Source organism: Canis lupus, chromosome 4, assembly GCF_048164855.1.
Source record: "Canis lupus baileyi chromosome 4, mCanLup2.hap1, whole genome shotgun sequence".
Classification (NCBI taxonomy): domain Eukaryota; kingdom Metazoa; phylum Chordata; class Mammalia; order Carnivora; family Canidae; genus Canis; species Canis lupus.
Window position 1 is genome coordinate 88,863,979 of NC_132841.1, and position 14,266 is coordinate 88,878,244.

Consider the following 14,266-nt stretch of genomic DNA (forward strand, 5'->3'; position numbering starts at 1 on the left):
GATGACAGGGAGAGTCAAAGATTCTTGACTTTCATTAACCCCAAGTTTTACTTTCTTTTCTTTAAAAACATGGTGCTAAATCTTTGTGATCATAACCCTGGGTCGACAGCCTTTAATGAGGAAGTCCAGACACTGGGAAACCAAAAATAAATAGAACTATGGACCAAATCACATTCTCCTTTGAAAGTTGCTGATGCAAACCCAAGGGAACACCATTAACATCCCAGAAAACATAGGCAATTAATTTCCTTTCTAGGGGCTTTTAGAGCGTCTACCAGAACTGAGTGGAGAGCAAACGTAGGCCCCGTCAAGACCTTCGCCCGGGTCTCCAGTTAGTCTACTCAGAGTCCTGTCTGGTAGGACCTTCTGTTTACTACCAGCTTGGACGGGGCATGAGAGGTGAGGAAGAGCCCCTGTTCCCAGCACAAATCCACGCCTGTCCCCTGCCAGCTCACACGGGCTTTCTCCTTTCCCATCCCACTTCAGGGAAAGAGAAGTCACATGTGGGAACTGCAAGGTGACCACCATTGTTGTGGTGGTTCCTAATGCTACCAAACAGCCTTACGTATCTACAGTCATCAAGACATTTATTCTACTGTAAAAAAAAAAAAAGTTGAAATATACATTTATTAAAATAAGTAGTCTATAAAAAAAATTTAAAAAATAAAATAAAGAAATACAGACACTAATAAGCATCCGTCCCGACTGCTGATGCCAAGAAGCAACATAGACTATAAAATAACCCTGAGAGCTAACCTCTGAGAGCAAGTCACTGCAACTGCTCCAGCAGGACACAGCTGTGTAGGCTCAGACCAAGACTACGGCCGAAGAAGATGCCCCCTTACCTGCCTCGGTCCTCAGCGGATGGTGAAGGTCACTGCAAGGAGGACAAGCAGAGCCAAAGTCAGGGCCCTGGGGCTCGTCAGTGAAGTAAAACCCCTTGCAGGAAGCTGCTGGCATTCCTGCCGCACACATGGTGCGTAGTGCAGACGGGTTAGCACTTCAAATGCGTGCAAAGGCAGGACAATGGAGAAAGCTGCAGTTATTTTGCAGCTTTTAGTTACTCTCTTGGAAAACAACAGCCCAGGATAGAAGGGAAGCAGGCAAAACTCATGGTCCGTACGGGGAGATACACTGTAGTGAGCACACTTCAAAATGAGAATCTAGCAGACGTAACTGGGTTTTCCTCCTACAGAAATGGGATCTTTGGGGCCAAAGTAAAACAGGTTAATCACTGGGCTAAATGGTCTCTGGGCACCTGGGCTGAAGGGCATCTGTCACACTTGAGTGTACAGGGACTCCCTAGAAGGGCACCAGAAAAGTAGTGGAAAGTGTTCGGTTCTCTCCCTTGGAGCCTGTTCTGCCCGTGTGATGCCTTGTGACTGCAACACAGGTTGAAGGGCATCCCATAGTCTGTTCAAACAGGTAGCTCTTGTCCCTTTTCGATCTTAAATTTTTTTCAACTAAAGTTTTTCTGACTCTAGTGCCATCATCACAGGTGAGGAAGCTTCCTGATGCAAGCTTCCATGTAAGTCAAACATTTGTGGCAGTGCCAAGAACCAGGACTGGCCGGTGGCATGAGGAACTACGGGCTTCAAAGACGTTTCAGGGTGGAGAAGGCCCACAGGAGACTCGCGGCCCCAGGCCTTCGATTTTTTTGAGGCCAATACACTTTGCATATCTAGGTTCAAAAAGATTCTTCAATTGAACATGTTGACAAGACAGAAGAGCCGACTGCAGAGCCTCTCCCTGACAGGGAGCCCAAGAGATGACAATGGATCACTTTACAAAGAAAAAAGTGCCAACCACTCAAAACAAAAGTCCAGCCGTTCATTCATTAAGAGTCCAGAGTCCCTCAGATCTCTAGGGAGAAGCGAGTTGTCAAACAGGCAAACACAAGTAGCTCCACTGCCCAGGAGATGGAAATGTCACACAAATGAGGATGTTTTGATTGTCAATTATGCTAGAGGCAGAAATGAGTCACCCCCTTCAGATTTAGGACCAAATAGAGAAAACCAGAGTCACACTGCCTATATTTGAAGAGACCAAAAGAGACTTCAAGAGTGAATTTTAAAGTGCCAAAAGCTCACGTGATGGGATGAACACTGGGTGTTATTCTATATGTTGGCAAATTGAACACCAATAAAAAATACATTTATAAAAAATATTTAAAAAATAAAGTGCCAAAAGCTATGTACATACGTCATGGGGTGTTCAGTGATGCCCCAGAAAGTAAACATATTGCCAGAGGCCTAGGAGTGTGACCCCTGCTTATGGACAAGATAGAATTTATGTGTAAATCAAGAATTTCTTTTGGATATCCAATGCCAAATAATATTTCACTTACAAAGACAATTTTGGTGTAGTGTAGAGCCCAGGATACCTGTAGCTCTGCATCACCTGTTTCCATCTTCTGGGGCCAGCCAGCTCCCTGCTGGCAATACCTGCATTGCCCAGGTGCCTGCTTCCTCACCTGCTGCCCAGCTGCTGTTCACAGTTTTACTCTGAGCTGGGCAACACCTCTCCTCCGTCCTCCTGTTTGCCTGGGAGCAGCATCTCTAAGCTAGTTAAATACATATTTGCACCAAAATAGCAAGGCCCCCAAATGAAATTCTAATCACGTGCACCGACACTAAACCAACTAAGAGCTCCTCAAATGGTGATCACTAAAGTCAGTCATCAAGTTGGAAGGGAAAGAGCAAAGGAGCCAAGAATACACAACGAGGAAAGCACAGTTTCTTCAATGAATGGAAAATTGGACAGCCACGAGCAAAAGTTAGAGACTAGTCCATTATCTTACTCCATACACAAAAATTAACTCAAAATAGATTAAATACTTGAACATGAAACCTAAAACCATTAAGCTCCTAGAAGAAAACAGGCAATCTCTCCTGGACGTAGGTCTTGGCAAATCAGTTTTTGAATCTGACACCATGAGCCCAAGTAACATAAGCAAAAATAAGCAAGTGGGACTACATCAAACTAAAACGCTTCTACGGAGCAAAAGAAACCATCAAGAAAAAAAAAAATGAAAAGGCAACCTTCTGGATTGGAGAAAATATTTGTAAGCCATGTATCTGATATGGAGCTAATATTCAAAATATCTTAAAAACTCCTATAATTCAATAGCAATATATAGGTATAGGAGATAGATTTGTATGTCCCACAGAAAAGGGGGCAGAAGATGTGAAGAGACACTTTTCCAAAGCGTGCAGATGGCCAACGGACACATGAAAAGTGCTCACATCACTGATCAGAGAAATGCAAATCAAAACCACAACGAGGCATTACCTCACACCTGTCAGAATGGCTGAAATCAAAGACACGAGAAACAACAAATGTTGGGGTGAGGATGTGGGTAAAAGGGAACCCTTTTGTGCTGCTGGTGGGAACGCAAACTGTGGAAACACAGCCACTGTGGAAAAAATGTATGGAGGTTCCTCAAAAAATTAAAAATAGAGCTACTGTGTGATCCAATAACTCAACTTCTGTAATATTTATCCACCCCTGGGTATTTATCCAAAGAAAAGAAAAACACTAACTCAAAAAGATATATGAACCCCCACAGTCATTGCAGCATTATTTACAATTTGCCAAGATATGGAAGCAACGTAAGTGTCCATCAATGGGCAAATGGATTTAAAAAAATGTGATATGTACACACACACACACACGCACACACACACACACACACACACACAATGGAATATTATTCAGCCATAAAAAGGAATGCAATCTTGCCATTTTGACACACAGAGGAACCCCGAAGATGTTATACCAAGTGAAATAATTCAGATAAAGAAAGATGAATACTATATAGTCTCTCTTATAGATTAAATTTTAAAACAAATTTAAAAAAAGACAAGCTCATGGATACAGGGGACAGATTGGTGGTTGTCAGAGGCCAGTGGTGGAGGGTGAGAGAAATGGGTAGAATGGTTTGGTTTTTATTTTGAATAAATTGAATAAAAATACTTTCTTTTCTTTTTTTTTTTTCCTAAGATTTTATTTATTCACTCATGAAAGACACAGAGAGAGGCAGAGACCCAGGGAGAGGGAGAAGCAGGCTCCATGCAGGGAGCCTGATGTGGGACTCAATCCCAGGTCTCTACGATCACGTCCTGGGCCGAAGGTGGCGCTAAACCACTGAGCCACCGGGGCCGCCCTGCTTTTCATTTTTTTGTTGCCCTTTCATAGTTAAACACTTTTATTTTTAAATAAAACATAAATTGGCTATTTTATATAAAATACAAATTACATAATACAAAACATATTTGGCGACACATATATATTTATCTATACATATAATAAAATATGAGAGACCGAATATACAAACTGACAATAGCCAGGCCACATGCAAATATAGAACTTGGGGGGGTCTGGGGGGCTCAGTCAGTTAAGCATTCAACTCTCAGTTTTGACTCAGGCCGTGATCTTACGGGGGTAGGATCCAGCCCCGCACTGGGCTCATGCCCTGTGCAGAGTCTGCTTCAGATTCTTTCTCCCTCTCTTTTTCCTTCTGCTCCTCCGTGCTCTCTCTCTAAAATAAATATGTAAAAAATTTAAAATAAATAAATTAAATAAAGAAATAATATAAATTTATTTATACTAAAATAAATAAACAAAATCTTTTTCAAAAAAGATACAACTTGGTCTCACAAGCTGCAGCAACCTGCCCACAAAACCTACCCCCTTACCTGCAATAATCAGCCTAGGAAGCCAGACAGGAGGTGCAAGGAGAAAAATCCGTTTCTCAGAAATGACGTGTCCAGGCTTACCCACATCTCACTCACCCCACACAGGCAAACACCCAAACACCCAGCCTCAGTCCGGCCTCTAGCGACCACCCAGGGGCAAACTAACTGACACCCACAGTTTGCATTTTCAATTTCAAAAGAGGTTTTAAGAAAATACTTTCCAAGAAAATGGATGGTTGCAAGAGGCTCAAATACAAATACTCTCATTTATATTTCATCGTCATTCAAGATGAATAGGGCCAGGATAGAGTTTCCTTTCCATGCAGCAGGTTCCAACCCCTGGGTTTTACCACCACAAGCTGGTCTACCGGGGTGACGGCCCCCATGCCCCCGGGTGGCTCTCTGAGCGGGTCCCGCTCCTGTCCGCTGGCTGGATGCACACTGGGGACCCCTGGCCACTTCCCATCTACACGAAATGTGGACAGCATTGCTTTTTAACCTGGCAATGAATCATATTGCAAAGTTGCTTGGTTTTTTCCTTAAAATTCTCTCAAGATAAATTTATTGTGAAAATATAAGTCAAAATATTAAAAGTTTTCCTTTACCTCTTAATGCATAGCAATAGAATTTGGAATGTTGGGGGAAGGAAGAAAAGCCCAGGGTTTCACAGGGAATATCTGTCACGCTCAGGAAACATCAAAGCATCTTAGCATGTGTTTCATAAATTCACATCAACAGAATTTGTATTTTAAAGTCATATTTGATGACATGTAGGCTACCCAAGAGATGAGAGGATCTAAGAGCTTTGGGTGGAAGAAGGAGAATTTCTATAATCTCATTTGACAAACTACACTTAAATAAACCCAGTTATTATTCCCCTTTGTATGTCACTTTTACTGGTTAATATTTAATGGCCAAGGAACAAAATCTAGACCTAAATTCATGCTAAGCTTCTTTCTTACTGGATGCATGTCGTATCTGTTCATGTTGCATTCATTTTGTACATTCTAGAAAAATATATACTTAAAAGTATGAAATTACTGAACGAACTAAGGCAGCTACGTGTGTCACACTTAACATCGCTCCAGCTTTCAAAAACATGAAGCAACCACGAAAATTTCTATAGGATAAATATTGATTGGCCAAGTGCATATTTTATTCTTTATGTTCTAAAAGGAAACATTCCCTGTAAGTAAAGAACCCATACCTGCAGAAACATTATCATTTTGGTATCTTTTGAATTAAACTTCCTTCAGAACGAAACACAGCTTACAAATTCGCGAAGGCCTCTCCCTACACTTCGTTCTCCAAAAGCAAAGGCAAAGAGTCGAGGTAGATATACATTTTTTTTCCAGCTTTCATTAAAAATTAGAAAGTTCTAAAAATAAATAAAAATAAATTTTAAAAAATTAGAAAGTTCTGCCTTAAAGTCTGATGTCCTGAGCATATTCCTCCTTTCAAAGCATTAGGAACTGTGGGAACAGAGCAGTATGCTCTAGGCTTTCTTTCACAGCCCAGGAAGAGCTCCACTTAGGGGCTGGAGAGCCAGCCATACAGCCCAGGGCTGGTTAATTATCACCATGCAGGGATAATTCCTCTCAAACCAGAGGACCAAGAGGAACGGTAGGTCTTATGTGTCACAGTGACAAGGCTAGCTTGTAATAACCCAGTTATTCGATCAAACTCTAGTCGAGGTGAAAGAATTTTGTAGATGTGTCTAACACTGAGTCAGTTAACATTCAAGAAAGCAGATTACCCTTGATAATGGGAGGGGCCCCCACCCAATCTATTGAAAGAGCAAAACTGAGGTTTCTTGATAGAAGGTGTCTTGCAACCACGTGCAGATTACAATTCCAGCTCCTGACCAAGGGTTTCAGGACAGCTCTTCTTGACGGCCTGTCCGAGGGATGTCAGACTTGCCAGCCCCCCAGTCACTGGTTCGTCCATTGACCGTTAGACCAGTTGACTAGTCTAGAATGGTATCAATCTAAGCTCATCTGTAAATAAAGGACCTCATTATATCCTAAATTTTAGTCAGTTGCCAAATCCCTAAAACACTGGTTTTATAAACTTTAGAGCCCCTAATAGCAGACCTCTACAACGATTTGCTACTATGTCCTTAAATGTCACGTAGATGGGAGTTAGTGAGAACATACTCTATGTACAACTGGTTTATGCTGATTCCTGTCAAGTTGAGAAGACACTTGAGATCAGCACTTACACCAGTTGGGTTTCCATTGTTGTTAAATGGCTGCAGCCTCTCAGGGAGAAAGGAGCACATGTGGGAGACGCCTTCTGGAATGTTACCCTGACCAAACTCTTTTAAAATAAGCATGCTCTAGGGCTCCCGGGTGGCCCAGTCAGGTAAGTCTCTCTGCCTCGGCTCAGGTCGTGATCCCAAGGTCCTGGGATTGAGCCCCACACCAAAGTCTGCTTCTCCCTCACCCTCTGCCCCCTCCCCACTTGTCCCACTCATGCTCGCTCTCCTCAAATGAATAAGTAAGATCTTAAAATATAATAATAATTAGTGTGCCATGATGGATGCTAAAGTGAAGCTGGAATTGCTGTCAGCCCATTTCCTTGCAGCTGTTCTAATAATTCTATCTCACCTGCCTTATTTCAGTAGCTTTCTGGAGGATATATATATATATATATATATATATATATATATATATATATATAATAAAGAATATATATATATAACTAAGAAAGAATCTGTGTTCCAAATTTTTCACACAAACTGTCACTGATGAGTCCTACCAGTTCTCTCCCCACCACAAGACTACAAATTTTATTCCTGTTACATTCCTCTTCTGCCAAAATAGGTCCCTCTGGCTGGGTGGTTTTATTTTGTTCCATCATAAGTGGGTTTAATATAAGCTTGTCCAAAAAAGAGACAGCAGTGACAGTTAAATTAAAAGTGGCACCAATTAATGTATTTAAGGAACACCATATGCAAACAGACAACAGATGAGGAGAGAAACTTTATACATGGAAAGCTCATCAAGCTGCAGCAATAATCAATTTTTTAAAAGATTTTATTTATTTAAATGAGAGATAGAGAGCATGAGCAGGAGGGTGGGTGGAGGGAGAGGGAGAAGCAGACTCTGCTGAGCAGGGGACTGGACTCAGGGCTCCGTCCCAGCACCCCAAGATCATGACCTGAGCTAAAGGCAGACACTTAACTAACTGAGCCACTCAGGCGCCCCAATAATCAATTTTTTAGAAGGGCTGTGTCCCCATCACACTATTAGTGAAAACCTCAAAGATGAAAGAGCGTAAAGTAGGGCTATGCTTCCTGCCATTTGAGTTCCCATGGGAGGTTGCAGCCTGGGAAACAGTGGCATGGGGGTAAAATAATCAGGAAACAGACTGGTTCACACCCTGTTAGTTCCCCATCTACCGCAGGACTCTGGGTCCATGTAGGAGATAAAGACTCTCAAGCCACCAGGCCCCTCTGATTATTGTAGCCACGGAAAGATCACTTGCCTCTGCCCTCTAGACACTGCCAGAGACATGACCAAAATGTCACCAGACTGTTTCCTCTTTTCCATTGCTCTCCCTCTGTCATGCCATACTGTGCCCATTCCTGCTCTTAAGGAAGAACCTGACATCTGTCATTCCCAAAAATTAGTGTGTGACTCAGAGCTCTTGGAGTTTTGACGAGTTTATACTTCTCCAGCCATAGAATTTGTTCCTTATCGAAGAGATTTCTGGCATCAGTGGCAGGCTGGGATGGGGGAGGAAGAGAAGGCAACAGAGCTTTAAGTAATTTTATGAAGCTAGGAAGACAAAATGGGATTTTAGGCTATCAAAGTGGCCTTAAGAGGCCAAGATACCAAAAAAGAAACTTTCCTAATATAGACTATCTATGAAAACTCTATAGCCACCACCTTACAAAAAAGAAATCCCAAGATAGAGGATAAAATAATATGCCACTATGATCACTTCTGTTCAAAGAACAGGAGTTTTTAACCAGTACAATAAAGCAACACAAACACACAAAAAAACTAAAACAAAACACTCCAAAAGCCAGGAATAAATCTGATGAAGACTTGTTAGATATCTACAATGAACATTACAAATTTGAGAGAAATCTTTAGAACTGTGCCATGCTTATGGATTGGAGACTCGATATTTTAAAGTTATCAATTATTCCAAAATAAATCTATATCCCAGCAGAGATTTTTGTGGAAATTGAAATCTGATTTAAAATTTATGTGAAAATGCAAAGATCCAAAAATAGCCAAGACAAGCTAGAAGAACAAACTCGATGCCTTACATGAGCAGATATCACCACACATCATAAAGCTATAACAATTAAGAGAGTGTGGTATTAGCAAAGAAACTGTCACTTGATTTTTACAAAGGTGACACTTCAGTCTAGTGGGTAAAGAATGGATTTTTTAAAAAATTGCACTGGAGCAATTGGAAATCTGTATGTAAAGACAAAGAAATCTTAAATCCCTACCTCACACCATACACAACAATGAACTCCAGGTGGATTTTAGCTGTCAAAGTAGGTAGTAGAAAATGAAATAAAGATTCCAGGGGCAGGGATGGGAGATAGTATCTTCATGTTCTTGGGGGATGCAAAAAATAAATTAAGAAGACACACAGCAATAACCATAAATAAAATGAACAAATTTGACTAAGTTTAAAAGAATTTCAGTTTGTCAAAAGACACCATGAAGAAAGTGAAAAGGCCGGGACACCTGGGTGGCTCAGTTTGTTGAGCAACTGCCTTCGGCTCAGGTCATGATCCCAGGGTCCTTGGATCGAGCCTCACGTCGAGCTCCCTGCGCAGTGGAGAGTTTGTTTTTCCCTCTCTCTCTATCCCTCCCTCTGCTTATTCTCTCTCTCTCTCTCTCTCAAATAAATAAGTGAAATGTTGAAAAAAAAAAAAAGAAAGCAAAAAGGCAAACAATAGACAGGGACTTGGGATGCAACTACCCAACAAAAGACTCATATCCAAAATATATAAAAACTCTTGCAAGCCAACAGGATAAAAAAGACCATCCAATAGAAAAATAGGCAATAGACTTGAACAAAGAGGCACTCTGCAAAAAGAACATCCAAATAGCCATGAAACATGAAAAGGTGCTCATCATTAGTAATCAGGAAAATGCAAATTAAAACCGCAAGAAGTGCCATTATGTACTCACTAGAACACCAACTAATGAGAATATTAAGCAACGGGGTTCCCCCACAGAGTGCTGTCAGTGACATCAATTAGTGCAGAGTGAACTGAAAATCATTCTGCTGTGTCCACTAAAGCTGGACTTTGTTTCCCCTATGACCAGCAACTCTACCCCTAAATACATCCCCGAAGGAGACTGAGGGCATATGTTCATCAAAGGACGTGTACAGGAATGTTCACGGAGCCCTCGGCACAGTAGCCGGAAACTGGAAAGAGTTCGAACGTCCATCAACAGAAAATGGATAGTGGTTTGTTCCCATGACGGAATGCTGGGCGGGAGCGAAGATGAACAAACCAGCTACCTGTAAAAACACGAATGAATCTCAGAAAATGAAAGAAATCAGACACTAAAGAGTTACCTACTGTATCATTTCATCAATATCAAGTTCAAAAACTTGTAAAATCAACGATCCATGATCAAAGTTAGGATATTGGCTCCTTTTGAGGGGAGGAGGAAACTTCCTGGAAAGTGTCTGGAGAGGAGGGTTTCCAAGTTGCCTATAATGTTCTCTACCTCGGCCTGGATGGCCTTTATAATTTCTGTTCATCTTGTGAAAATTAACAATAATTTTCTCTATTTTTGTTACACTTTATTATTATTTTTTCTTTCTTTCTTTTTAAGTAGGCCCCATGCCAGCATGGAGCTCACCTGCAGCTCAAAGTCACAATCATGAGATCAAGACCTGAGCTGAAATCAAGAGTCAGAAACTTAACCGACTGAGCCACCCAAAAGCGCCCAATTTTTGTGACACTTTAATAAAAGGTATACTTTCAATGTACCAAAAATGTACATTTACTATTGTATAAAAGCAACAGGAAATAGGAGGTAGCAGAGGACAGTTATTTCTTCAAAAATATATAAGGGGGCACCTGGTGGCTCAGTTGGTCAAAATCCAACTTTTGATTTTGGCTCAGGTCATGATCTCAGGGTCATGAGAACAAGCCCTGTTGGGGCTCTGTGCTGGGCATGGAGCCTGCTTGGGATTCTTTGTCTCCCTCTCCCTTTCCCTCTTCCTCTCCCTCTTCCTCCCCCTACCCCTCTCTAAAGTGTGTGTGTGTGTGTGTGTGTGTGTGTGTGTGTGCACGTGTGTGACTGTAAGTGGTTGAATTTGCCTGAGATTTAAATTGGGAGCCTTAGAAGACCAGAGGATCATACAGAAGCTCAAGGGACTTCCAAAAACATCATACAACCTCTTTGCACATTGAAAATGATCTTTTGGCTCTTTATGTCTCACTCACTTCCTTCTTTCCATTCAGTTCTCTAAATGCCCTAAGGAAATCTACATAATACAATAAACAAATTGAGCTGTTTGTTCCGGCCCATTGACATCATTTCAAGGCTTGAGCAAAAAGAGTTAAGACCTTAAACCCCATCCTTCCTCACTATGTCAGTGCCACGCAAAGCACCACAATAGCCCAGAAATGGAAACGAGCATCTTGACCATTTCTCTGAGGAACCCCACAAAGGCTCATTGTGGTATTGCAGAGGGCAGGGCTTCCAGGGCAAAAATCCCTCAACAGGAAGGATTTGGCCTCGCCCTGGCTGTTCCGACACAGCTCCCGTAGACTGCACTACAGAAATGAGTTCTGCCTCTGGATAAATAATGGTCAGAGGCGCAAGCAAAGAAGGAAATAGGTAATAGTATAGCAGGGAAAACACCATTGAATTTAAATTCTGGCTGTTTCTAACCAGTTATTTAGTGCTAGCTCACAGAACCTATCAGCACACAATGTCTCTGCAAAATAAATATATGCCTGGGTAGTCATGAATCCCCTTCGCAGTGGGAACATTCTCTGATACTCTGGCAAATCCTTTAAAGTAATTCAAGTGGGGGTGGAAAAAAGACCCTGTCTTGGTACCATGGGCTCCGAAGCAGAACCATGGCCTGGTGCCCTCCGGTGGATGGCACATGGGATGCTGTGCTGCCCAGCTGGAGCACAGGCCGCAAGCTGCCCAGCAGCCTTGTTCATTAATTCCCCACCAAGGAACTTGCGTTTTGGGAACCTAGGATTATATTCCCTCTGCCAGAGCTCAACCAGGAGACCACGCTGTTCAAGCTTGTGACTTCTGATTTTTTTTTCTCACATATCAATGAATATATAATAGTGCACAGTCACAAACAGAATTCTTAAATAGAGCCAAAAACCAGCATGATTCCTTTAATCTAACTGGTTAGATGGTCATAAACAAGATGGAAATGTCTACTTCAATTTTCCTAAATGTTTGGACAGGATGTGATTTCTAACCAGAAGCATTTTACATTGTTCTGGGCAAAATTTAAAACCTGTGTCCAGTTACCAAGTTCTAGAAATTGAAATCTCCCTATTTACTTCTCATTCTATGGATGCATTAGAGAACCTCCAACTTTAATTGCTCTGAGCATGCTGTGGCCAATATGATTAGAAGTTCCCAGGTACTCAGGCCCAGATATAGAACGCCTACTCTCCCATACTCAGGTTCATAAACCAGCACCATCAACAACATCCTTGAACTTCTCGAAATAGCCCTAGGGCAGACTGCATAGTTATTGAGAACTGTTCTAAGCTCAGAAAATAAATGATGCCCCAAAATAGACAAAACTATTATGGAAATAACACTCTAGGACAATCTTAAAAAGTATGAGATAACCAAAGTTTCTCTATGAGATTTAACTACATGAAAGTCTTTCAAATGCTTTCAGTTTAAAAAAGATCTCATTGGGACGCCCGGGGGGCTCAGCAGTTGAGCATCTGCCTTCGGCCCAGGGCATGATCCCGGATCTGGGGATCAAGTCCCACGTCGGTCTCCCTGCAAGGAGCCTGCTTCTCGCTCTGCCTGTGTCTCTGCCTCTCTCTCTCTCTCTCTCTCTCTGTGTGTGTGTGTGTGTGTGTCTCATGAATAAATAAATAAGATCTTAAAAAAATAAAAAAGATCTCATTAATTTCGTATACAAAGGGGACAGCACTTGATCATTCCAAGGCTCTAAATTACTATTACTATTTAAGGTTGGTTCTATGTGTTAATGGTGACTGCTATAGAACAATTTGAAGGATCCCAATGAAAAAGTTTAATCTACAGCAGGAAAGCAATCCTATATAAAGTATAAGCACTCTTAGTTTGGCTGTTAAGCAAGGATAACTGAGACTTAGAAGTTCTAATATTTTCCTGGAGAAGACAAGAAGAGATGTAAATGAAAGCCCAAGTCTATATCACCTCGACGGGTGGGCAAACCATGGGAGATAGGGATGCCAGTAAGAAATCTGTGACAATTTGGAAATCTAAGTCATTTGGAAAAGCTGAGTTCAGAAGATAGTTTGATTGATGCAGGAGAGGAATCTCATGGATCTTTGATTTGAGTTGAGTTTGTAGGAAAATATCGATTTAGTTCCCAGAAATTTTTGTTGACAGACTCTAGAGGGGTCTAGAGAGAGAGTCAGTTTGATCACAGACTCATGAATAGTCAGCTAAACTGGCAAAAAAAAAAAAAAAAAAAAAAGCAGCGTAAGGCTGGGTGGAGAGGCCCAGCGAGGGATACAGGGACAGAGTGTGAGCGCTCAGGGACTGAACCATCAGTGTGGAGTGATGACTCATTCCCTTGTGTGGGCAATAAACCCTCGCAAGGGAATTCCAAAAATGTTCTATTATTTGAACAAATACAATGCCCACTTTGAGAATGGATGCATTTATTGTTATGATTGTTTAAAACCAATCCTAGGACTCAAGCCATATATTTCTCTAACCATAAAGAACAAAAGAAAAAACAACTCTAATGACAGTTGTTCCTTTGTAAAGATAGAACACCATACTTTGATTTAGACAGAAAGCCTTGCTTTGGAGATGTAGGACCACTTCCAAGGCTGAGTACTTAAAGTCAGCCACCACTTAAGAGGAAGAGGGGTTTTGATTTTTGAGAAAGACAATGCAAGATCCAACAATAAACAATTCTGTGTAAATAACAGGTAAGCTTTGAATAGCATGGGGTCTTCAAAGCTAACAGTGGTGGCAGCTTGATGACCAAAGATCCGCGAGAAATGCTCCCCAAGAAAGTCCTTGTTGCCTCCGTGACACTGACATATCCATTTTTCCACTCGAAGCATCACCATAGTAAAATAAGGATTGGCGAAGAGGAGAGTTTTGAACAATGCCTTATATTATAGAACTCTAAGTGCAACTTTGTGTGGTTGGTTATAGGGTCTAACTAATGCATGCATTTTTAAAGCTATAATGTTTCCCTGCAGGCATATCATTTGTAGTTGGTCAAACAGGTTGTTTTGTCATTTCTGTGAAAAATTGAAGATCAACACAATTCCCTCTCGTACCAGTATTTCAAAGTACAAATCACTTCAGATAATTATCCCTTTCCTGTAATGGAGAAATAGTGTCTGTGCA